The following is a 10,943-nucleotide window of genomic DNA, read 5'->3' on the forward strand; positions in this document are numbered from 1 at the left end:
TTGTTGAGTATGAAGGAACCCAAATCAGTGAGAGATGCTTTAGAAGATGTGGACTAGAGTAAAGCCATGGAAGAAGGGATTAAACAAATTGAGAAAAAAAACACATGGACTCTAGTTCCTAGACCAAAAGACAAAAATGTGATTGGCACTAAGTGGGTATTCAGAAACAAGCTAGATGAAAATGGTGAAGTCACAAGGAACAAGGCAAGATTAGTTTGCAAGGGACATGCACAAGAAGAAGGAATTGATTATGGAGAGACATCTGCTCTTGTTGCTAGGTTGGAAGGAGTAAGAACATTACTTTCTTATTCTACATACAAAGGTTTCAAGGTTTATCAAATGGATGTTAAATCTGCATTTCTGAATGGCATATTAGAGGAAGAAGTTTACATAGAACAACCAGAAGGATTTTTTTATGTTAACAATAAGAACATGGTATATAGATTACACAAAGCTCTATATGGTTTGAAACAAGCACCAAGAGCATGGTATGAGAGACTTCATAATTATATTGTGAAGATTGAATTTGAAAGGACTAATGATAACATCAATCTATACATGAAGACAACGAAAGACAAAGGTATTTTGTTATGTAAAATTTGTGTTGATGATATCATATTTGGAGGACAATATGCTTTATGTAAGGATTTTGCAAATCAAATGAAGCAAGAATTTGAAATGTCTATGTTTGGAGAGATCAAATTCTTTGTGGGTTTGCAAGTATATCAGATGAAATATGGTATATACATCGCTCAGTCAAAGTATGTGAAGTAAATATTGAAAACTTTTGGATTGGAGGATTCCAAACCAGTAAGTACACCTCTGGTGACAGGACACAAGTTGTCAAAGAATGATGATTCAACTAAGGTTAATCAAACATTGTATAGGTCCATGATTGGAAAATTGAAATATGTAGTACATAGCAGACCTGACATTGTATTATCTGTAGGAATAGTTGCAAGATTCTCTACTAATCTAAGAGAGAATCACTTGATGGTTGTAAAGAGAATAATGAGATATCTGAAAGGAACAGAAGAGTTTGGTCTATACTACAAGAAAAATGAGAAATTTGAACTAAGAGCCTACAATGATGATAATTGGGCTAAAAACATCGATGACAGAAAGAGCACCAGTGGAGGAGCATTTTTCTTAGGCAAGAGGTTGGTTACATGGACTAGCAAGAAACAAAATTGCACTTCACAATCTATTGCTAAAGTTGAATATGTTGTTGTTGTTGTAAATTGTACAAACATTTCATGGATCAAATAGTTACTCAAAGGTATGAAGGAAGAGATCATAGAACTAGTGACACTTTATTGTGATAATACAAGTGTTATCAATATCTCAAAGAATTATATGCTACACACAAAGACTAAGCATATTGCAATCAACTATCATTACTTGAGAGAGTTAGTTCAAGATAAAGAGGTAAAGATGGAATTTGTTAACACTAAAGAGAAAATTATTGATCTCTTCACAAAAGAATTACCTAAGGATGCTCATGAGTATCTAAGAGGTAAACTAGGGGTGATACCCCTATCAAAAGCTATCTAAGTAACATGAGGAGTGCCCTACATCAAACAAGCTAAATTTCATACGTTACAAATTGGTGCAATGGATCTTACTTTAGGAGCTACCTAAAGTAATCAAAGAGCTAAAACTTCAAATCAATCACAAGCAAGGCGATAGAGGGAGAAAACTGACGAAGCTTATATCAACATGTGAATATGACAAGTTTTTAGCATAAGTCTTTGGCATTGTTGTCAAAGAGGGAGAGATTCACTAATCAGAAGGAGAAAGGAAAGATAATTGGAGAGATTTACTGATCTTAGAGGGAGATAATTGCTAAAGGAGACAATCGCTAATCAGGAGAACAAAGAGGGAGAAATCCTAACATCTTCTTAGTAAGAGGGAGATATAAGAAGAAAATCAAAAGGAGTTATAAGGAAGAGTTTTGTAACCTATTTAGAAGATGGAATTTGTTGATAGAGGGAGAGATTTCAATACAAGGAATTATTTTCTTATTGGTATTTTGATTGGTCTTACTATTTTAACCTAGTCAATTTGGTTGAACAAGGTGTTTTCCATTTGGTTGATCAATTTGGTTTGCCATCAATGCCAAAGAGGGAGATTGTTGTGAATAGATTGAAAATAATAAAAGAGGGAGATTGTTGAGAACATACAAGTATGATCAATATGTTTCAATCATTGTTTTGTCATTGATGTCAAACTTGCTATTTTTTGGTAAGACAACTACTTATATGATTTAAGTACTATCACTTGTTTGATTGATGAAGAGGATTTGATCAAAGATGTGACAATAGAACCTAGAGGAAAGGTTGAGTTATGATCATGTAAAGGAGTATAAGAATCAATTAAGACAGTGATAACATGATGTATTGATAATTGACTTAAGGTTACAAAGGTTGGTTACACTGAGAAAGTTTAGAAGAACAAGTTGCACAAAGTTTGTCTACCAAGCTTGACCGAGTGGATAGTAGGTGATGAGCAAAGTCATTGCAAGCCGAGTAGAAAAATAGTTGGAGCCAAGTAAAAGTTCATTCTAGTGTATGCCAAGCAGAACAATAGATGTCGAGTAAAGTTTAGTTGATGTCGAGCATCAATAAACTTTAGTTTGTGCCGAGCAATTTCACAAAGGGTGTTGAGCAATGCAGTATGTGTCAAGCATCAGAAGCCCGATAATGTCGAGCTGTTGCATTATTTAAAAGATCATGAATTTGATGGATCTGAGCCAACAAGTTTGTTTTCTTGGATTATGTGAACTAGGTGGAAGATAAGATTGATGAGCTAGAGGCACAAAATTCAACGTAAACCATTTTTAGGAAAATTCAAAGAGGATTCAAGGAGACATTTCTAGAAGAGATATGGAATGTGGGTTAGATTCATTGTATCCTACCTAATCCATTAAAACCCTAAATTAGATGATGGAGAATGAGTGGTAAAAGATCTTAATTTCTTATTTATGGGAATGGTTGATCATGAAGCAAGGTTGTTATGCATGAGAACTTAAGGAAGTCAAGGAGACAAGGGTTTTGCTTCATCAAGTGACCTAAGAGAAGAATTTGCAATGGCATGTTAAGCAAGAAGGCTTAAGAATATGAATTCTTGAAGGGTGAACAAGCTACTAGAGTTGCAATGAGTCAAAGCCAAGTTGAATGGATGATTGAAATAGTGGTTGTAATCTACAAATGAAGTTGTAAGTTGTTATCAAATCAATCCTTACTATTACTCTCTAACAATTGTATCAGTTTATGGTAAATCCTTTGGATTAAGGTTGACCTAACAGTCATTTGTAAATCTTTTAACCAGGTGACATTCCAAGTGAATGGTCTAAAGTCCTCTAAGAAGGCTCACCCCTAACAGGGTGATTGAAATCCTTTAATAGGGTCACATTTAAAAGTGTGTATTGTAACCTTTAATAGGGTTGGCATTTCACAAGGCATCACTTCAAAAGAGTGAAAAGAGTAGCATGTTATTGGTGGTTTTTCCCAAATTGGGTTTCCATGTAAATCATTGTGTCAAGTATGTTGATGAATCTGTTATGTTTCATGTTTACATTTTTACAAGTTGATTTGACAGTAATCTACAAGTTTTAAGTGATTGCATAATCTTATGGATGCATGCATGATGAATAATGTTTTGTGGGTTCACTAAGCAGTGAAAAGTTTTATCTATACATCTAGACCTTGGCTAACTGATTCACCCCCCAGTTATTCTAAAGTATTATGTGAATACTAAAGAACAAATTGTAGACATATTCACTAAACCATTACCTAAGGATACATTTCTTTATCTAAGAGGTAAGTTAGGGGTCATTCCCCTATCTAAAGCTCACTAAATGAAGTTTAGTGATGCATCAACCAGAGCATGTTGAAGATCAGTCAAGTTGATGTAGTAATGAAAGGACAGATTGCATATGAATTAGTACATGAGGTACATTGATATTCATTGAATATTATCTTTGGCATAAGATGTCAAAGAGGGAGACTTGTGTGTGTCATATCATAGAAATTTGGCTTGAAGATGTCAAAGAGGGAGAGTTCAGTCATATGTTAGAGAAAGAGATGTCAAAGAGGGGGAAATTGAAGTCAGAGAGAGTTCACACTGATAGAGGGATTTCTCATGGATAAGAATCATAATGAAACTAAGGATATTATCCTTACTATTGTTTTTCTCTAAAATTTCATTGTATTATGACATGTTGTGTTGCCATCAATGCCAAAGAGGGAGATTGTTGAAAATAATTGATCAATTATATATTGTCTTTGATGTTACAAAAAATGTCATATCTTTACCAATCAGTGTATGTCAAGCTCACTTGGGTGATGAAGACAGTTTCCTATATCTACTGAGCATTCTAATGTTTTCCAAGTTCAAAATATAGTGTCTATCGGATTCACCTGGGCGTTGAAGAGAAGTTAGCAAAAGTTGAGTGTTAATTGAGATCACTCATTTAACAAAGGAAAGTTGGATGGAACCATTGCTAACTAAGCTCACTCGGTTACCAAAGGAAGCTAGTGAAGATGCAGTGTTAATAGAGTTCACTTGTTTAACACAAGAAAATCATTTTTGAGTTAGTGTCTATCGAGCAGGGTCGGCTAACGAAGGATTTTCTTGTTTTGGTATATTGAGTTTAATGGATTTGTTTGTTGGTTCTAGCTAATTGAGGAGATGAATATTAATTATTCTAAGATGTATTCAAGTTGACTTGACAATGTGTATGATATAATTATAAGGTCAAGTTGAGAATTGAATGAGCGTGTGAGTGTGTGGAAGCATAGAAGATGCTTAGAGGAAGTGAATTAAAAGGATAAGCAAAATATCCTTAAGGAGTTACAAAGATACATTTGATCAGAAAGGATCAAGTATTCAAGCTAGAATTGAGATCTGAAATAAGCAATACAATTGCATTAGAAATCAGGTCATATCATTCTTACTCTCTAACCATTGTAGTGGTGAACTAAATCTCTTAACAGAATTGGCTTAACAGTTATTGTAAATCCTCTAACAAGGTGGCATTTCTAGATTGAAGTGTTTAAAGACCTCTAACAAGACCACTCCTAACAAGGTTATTAAATCCTCCAACAGGGTCCCACCTAACAGTGTGTTTTGTAACCTTTAACAAGGTTGGCTCTTAACAAGGCTCACTTTAGAAGAGTGAAAATCAGTAACTAGTTGCAATTGGTGGTTTTTCCCAAATTGGGTTTCCACGTTAAATCTTGGTGTTGATTGTGTTCATGTTATTTCTTTTATGTGTATGCAACTAAGTTAATTAAGGTTAATCATAGATAATATATTAAGTTTTGCATGCTCGGTATTTGTCCAATAACAATTGTTATTTCAGTGGTTATCGAGTTACAACATATTGTTAGTGTTAATCGAGTGCCTGTGTGTTAACTGAGTTACAACTGCTTCATCAGAGTTTATGTTTTGTATTAACATCTAAGGGATATGGGATTTATTTTTGTGGTAACTGATTCACCCCTCCCTTCTTAGTTACTCCTCTTATATTTCCAACACCAACATCTTGGTGTGCTTACCCATATTATCTAGCAGTTGGGATCCATATGTTCAATGGGTTGTCCTAAGCTAAAGGGTGTATCTGATGATGATGGAGGTGGCATAAGTACTAATCTATCCTCTAGTCTCAGTAATTGGGTCCCATGTCGAATAATGACATCATTCAATGATGTTGATACATAAAGAGTCTGTGAATCCATAGACTCCTTACTTGGACTACTGAGACCACAACATGAACCTTGATTTTTTTTAGCTAGACATCTCCTATGTTGTTATTATACCATCTTATGGATCTTAGGTCTATCTCATGCAAATTCTTTCTTTTAACACTATAACTACTAGAAGTCAAACTCGAGGATTAACTCAGGTATATAGCTTTCTCAAAAAATATAGAGACACCTCTCAATTATTATAGGGTGGTTGATAAATGACCATATACCACCTATCCCAAAAAGCTTCTCTTATCCCAGTGTAAACACACCAATGTATATGAAACCATCTCATAGTAATTTATAGGATTTTAATAGAAATAAATTCAATAAAAAGAGGTTGTGTGCTACCTTCAATTATGCCATTTCTTTTCATCTAAGCATATGGAAACCCATTTGCATAAAATGCACGATATCTATCCCCCCATGAACCCCATTTTGTAATCTCATGAGATACCTTAATTTTTTTTAGTGACCATTCTTTCTAGGGTTGTGAAGAGGGTTGAATGGTGCACAAGACAAGGAGACCTCAACCTATTCACTAATATAATAATTTGGGCTTTGTTATGTATTGATAACATCCTCTTGTGTGGCATCTACATGATCTACTAAAGGTCATAGAGAATTTTCGGTCTAGTTATGGTTGTCCAGGAGCTACATTTTTAGAGTTGCGTTGATGTGGAGCAGTGTCTTGAGGGTTTTCTTGTTGCTCATGCATAATATTTTCAGGGTTTGCTTGTATTAGTTGTGCAAGAAGAGGTCTTTGTTGTCTCTTTCGTGGCCTAGGATTATTTTTAGAACTTGACAAAAAATTAATGAAAAAACTTTAAATCAATGAAAAATCCTACTTCAATTATAATGCAAACAAAATAATAAAAAATAAAAAATACTTACCTATTCAACGATGTGGCATGACCACAAATTGGTCTAAATGCTAGAAACATGTAAACCCACAAGGAATATGCTCAGTTTTTATTCCCCCAAACTCATTGCTGCCATTTTTTGCTGTGAGAAATGGGGTGGGTTTTAGAAAAAATGCATTCTCAAGCCAAGTCATTTGGAAATTCAAAAAACACATGCACACGTTTTGTAAAAAAATGGAACTTGGCCTCTTTTTTTACTAGCAACTCGGTGCACTTACCCAATGAATAATTTTTGAAGGAGTTTCATAGATGTGTGTGTGTGTGTGTGTGTGTGTGTGTGTGTGTGTGTGTGTGTGTGTGTTTCATTCGTAGTATATCTCGATGATATTCTAACCATTGTTATATTCAAGTCATAGGTTGGAGGAGTAAGTTGAGAGTGAACTCCACTAAGGTTGGGTCTACAAATAATTGGTCAAAACCAAAGAGTTCTATTGAGACAACGAGTTTTACAAGCATTTTTCAACACGTGCATAGGTTTACTTTGAATTTCCCTAATAAATATCTTCTTTATATTTAATTTAAGTCATGAATAATAACTTTCAATACTATAAATTAAATTGTTGATGCATTTTTTTCAGATAAAAGGTGTGACAGATGCAAGTTTATTGATAAAATAGTTCTATTACATTGTAGATCTAGAAGATGGATTTGTTTGCTTCCTTAAGATAGTGATGTAGTTGCATACTTAGAAATATTAGACAAACTTTGTGCTTCTATCTCTTTCTAGATCTTGTAAATTATCTCTTATTCTAGAAATTTTCTAAATTGAAATCATACTCTAATCAAATATAATCAATAACAAAAAAATATTTCTTTATCAAATATAAACATACATAGATTTACAATATAAAGGAAGTTTACTTACATAAATTTAAAAAGATATATTTCCAATCAAATTTGTTTGTAACCAATCTAATTACAATTCAATAAAAAATTAATTGATCTATACTTACCCACAAAAGACAATATGAAAAGATAAGAAAATCACTTAGAAAATATTTAGAAATTGACATTTATGACTCCCAATATACAATAATCATGTCCTAATGAGAGTATTAAATACAAAAAAGAAATAAAAGGGCGGACTTTGCCATTGTCAAACTCTAAGTCCGCAAGATAAAATTCGGTGAAAGTCAACATTATAAGACTCATACTAATATTGTTAGGTAAATAACCCCGATCTTAGCTCAGTTGGTAGAGCGGAGGACTGTAGTGGGAAATAAAATCCCCAAGGAATCCTTAGGTCGCTGGTTCGATTCCGGCAGATCGGAATCTTCTCTCATTTTAGTATTTTTAACCACTTTCACTTCACATTTCAATATCTGGTTCTCCAAGATGAACAGTTCTGTTAAATCGTATGTTCAGAGAAATTTTTCTTCTAAATAAATTAGTTAATGTTATTCACTACAATAGTGTTTCACCGATATACATTGCGCTCCTCATCACCTTGCATGGACTCCGAATATAAGTAATTCTGATGGTCTTCAATATCAACATTTTTAGGGTTAGATGTCTAGTGTTTTATTTATAGATTAATTTTTCACTTCTAATTCCTCTTTCTTAATTTTTAAGAGTTATTTTAATTTTTCAATTAAAAAATAGAAATTAATTAAATGACTGTTTTTGGAAGCTCCCATCTCTCCATTTATAAAGTTTTTATTGAAGGCTCCAAATGGATGTATCATCCTTTTCATGATAAAAAAAAACACACGCAATCAAATCCAGAAGCATAATCATCATTGGATGTATCATGTTTTTATAGTAACAAGAAGCTACATGTTGCTAAAGTATGTGGAGATTATATGTAGATGTCAATTTTTTCTAAAAGTATCTCTCTCCCAAACACAAAAATGTGTGGAGGATGTTCAGACTTCTTTTTTAAGCTTTTTTGATGGAGGTCATCCACAAACAAGTTTTAGGTACTTGAGACCACTAACCAAGCTATGTGGAAGTATGTGGATTAATCCACTTTTTTTAATCAAAACGTGTATGCAATAAATTAAGACTATTACTCCTACCTTTCAAATGATCATTTTAATGTCCCATTTTAAGTTTTAAGATATATATTTATTTTCAATTGTTTTAATTTATTAATAATTTCTATAATTATATTATCAATTTAATCATTCCTATATTAAATATTAATATTTAAAAATCTATTGATTATCAGTACCATTTGGAGGAGTTTCTAGGATTTGTTGATTGAAAATAATGACCATAATGTTTTACTTTATATGAAGTAAACTAAAATTACTCATAATGATTAATTATCATTTATTTATAATATTTATTGTAGCTCAATTTTATATAAAAATTTAAATTTATTATAGTTATAATTATATAAATTTATATTAAATAAAATTGTAATTAACAAAATATAATAAATTTATTAAAATTCTAATTATATTTCTCATTCTAATTACAACTATCACCAAACTAAATGGTAAGTACTAGCCAAAATCTTATAGTTTAGTATCAATTTAATTTGAGTCTTTTTAAAGTTAGCCTTTGTGTTCATTAAACGTAACCAAGATAGAGACATGGATGACTAGATCTCATTGCATTTCATAGGAAACTCTAACCTGTATGTTGTATTATATTATTAGTCATCTATGAGCCCTTATATAAGCTCCAACTTGTATGTTGTGATATGCAATTTGAGTTGGTCTAGTAGTGGAGATCATAATAATTCACTTGGTATCCATTTTTTGTGTGTCTAAACTAAAAATTTTATCAATTCTTATGGTTCAAATCCATGACCTACATATGGGATTGCATATAATGGTAACCCAATTTCCTTCACACCAACCCACGGTGGTGGGAAGTTGTTACATGATGTGTCTTTGTGTTAGTATGTTATATTTTATTTTATGGTTGCAACAAAGGTTTCTGAATTTGGTTCTTATATATGAATTCAATCTTGCTTTGATATAGAAAAACGTATAAATTTGAAAACTTATTCCTCTAACTCTTCTAAGACAAGTTTTTATGTACAAATGTGTTCTAAAGTTGTATTTTGTAGTATACTTTACTATCCACATCAATCTAAGTATTTGTTATCCACTTACTCTTTTGAAAATTAGTCATTCTTATAAAAAAAAATCCTTCTACTTGCCACAATTGGCAAGGACTTATGCTCTTGTTAATATGCTTTGAATGTTTTCAATAGGTTGTCATTGTCTATTGAAGACTATTAAAATCAGTGAAATCTGGGGACTCCTTGGCCACTCAAAAAAAAATTGTAGTATTCATCCCCAGATGTCTTTGTATCAATTATTCCATTTCTGTTATTTTGCAACCATATTGTCACTAGAATAAGTACTTAACTTTAATTTTTGAATCTTACTCTTAGATATGTACTATAGTACTATGTTAAACGTTCAATAATTGTAATTTGTGTTACAATTTTGCTATTTTCATTTATAAAAATGTGATTTGTTATATAGAAACAAGATTTCATAATTACTATTCTAAGTTTTATGCATGTGTAAGACAAGGGTCTCATGAAGGGGGTTTGGGTTCTACTTTTTTAGGGAATAGAGGTTGCGTGACAATTTGGGTGGATGGGGGTTGGGGGTTGGTGAATAGCTCCACCAGCTTAGGAAAAAGAAAATTCACATAACATCAATTTTTTTTCTCATAAAATTTTTTAAATGAAATGTTTACTCTTTTTAAATATTTTAAAACTTTAAAATCTTCTCAACTTTCGTAAATTTAGAAGCTAGAATTTTTAAGCTACAATACATGGGACCACTCACTTTTAAACATTTCCTAAAAAGTTTTAAGCAGCCACCCACTATACCTCCATGGGACCCCAACTAATATACACCAGTATCTTTGTCCTTTTTTTCTATGGTTGTGGTCCTGAAATTGAGGACTTTTGTACCCCATGTCAGTGGTACACTTTTTAAACTGCAGCTTTTTGAGTTATCATGTTCTAAACCTCTAAAGAAATGAATCCTCTATGTGTGATGTTTAAGTTGTCAAATTGAGTGAGTTTGTATTTGATTTTAAAATGCACAATGCTAGTTGGAGACCATGCCTCACAAAGATCTTTATTAGTAAATTGTTTTTATTTTATTTTATTTGAAGTTTGTTGAACGAACTATTTTAATGTACTCTACCAAATTTTGGAGAAATATTTTAATATACTTACAAAATTTTGGCAAAAAATAAATACTATATTAGTATTTGATTGAATCTTACTCACTGCAAACTCAACATCTACACATATTGAGAATAGAGTCTTGTATTTATAGGAACCAACCAT

The 10,943-nt window shown here is 32.3% G+C and overlaps 1 non-coding gene across 1 annotated transcript; it reads left to right on the forward strand.

Moving 5' to 3' along the window:
• Positions 1 to 7,849: 7,849 nt before the first annotated feature.
• Positions 7,850 to 7,944, forward strand: TRNAY-GUA (transfer RNA tyrosine (anticodon GUA)). The gene is made up of 2 exons: positions 7,850 to 7,886; positions 7,909 to 7,944. It is a non-coding gene; the product is annotated as a tRNA-Tyr (tRNA).
• Positions 7,945 to 10,943: the final 2,999 nt, after the last annotated feature.

Source organism: Cupressus sempervirens, chromosome 10 (assembly GCF_028749045.1).
Source record: "Cupressus sempervirens isolate cs-2001-9-10 chromosome 10, ASM2874904v1, whole genome shotgun sequence".
In the NCBI taxonomy this organism is placed as follows: domain Eukaryota; kingdom Viridiplantae; phylum Streptophyta; class Pinopsida; order Cupressales; family Cupressaceae; genus Cupressus; species Cupressus sempervirens.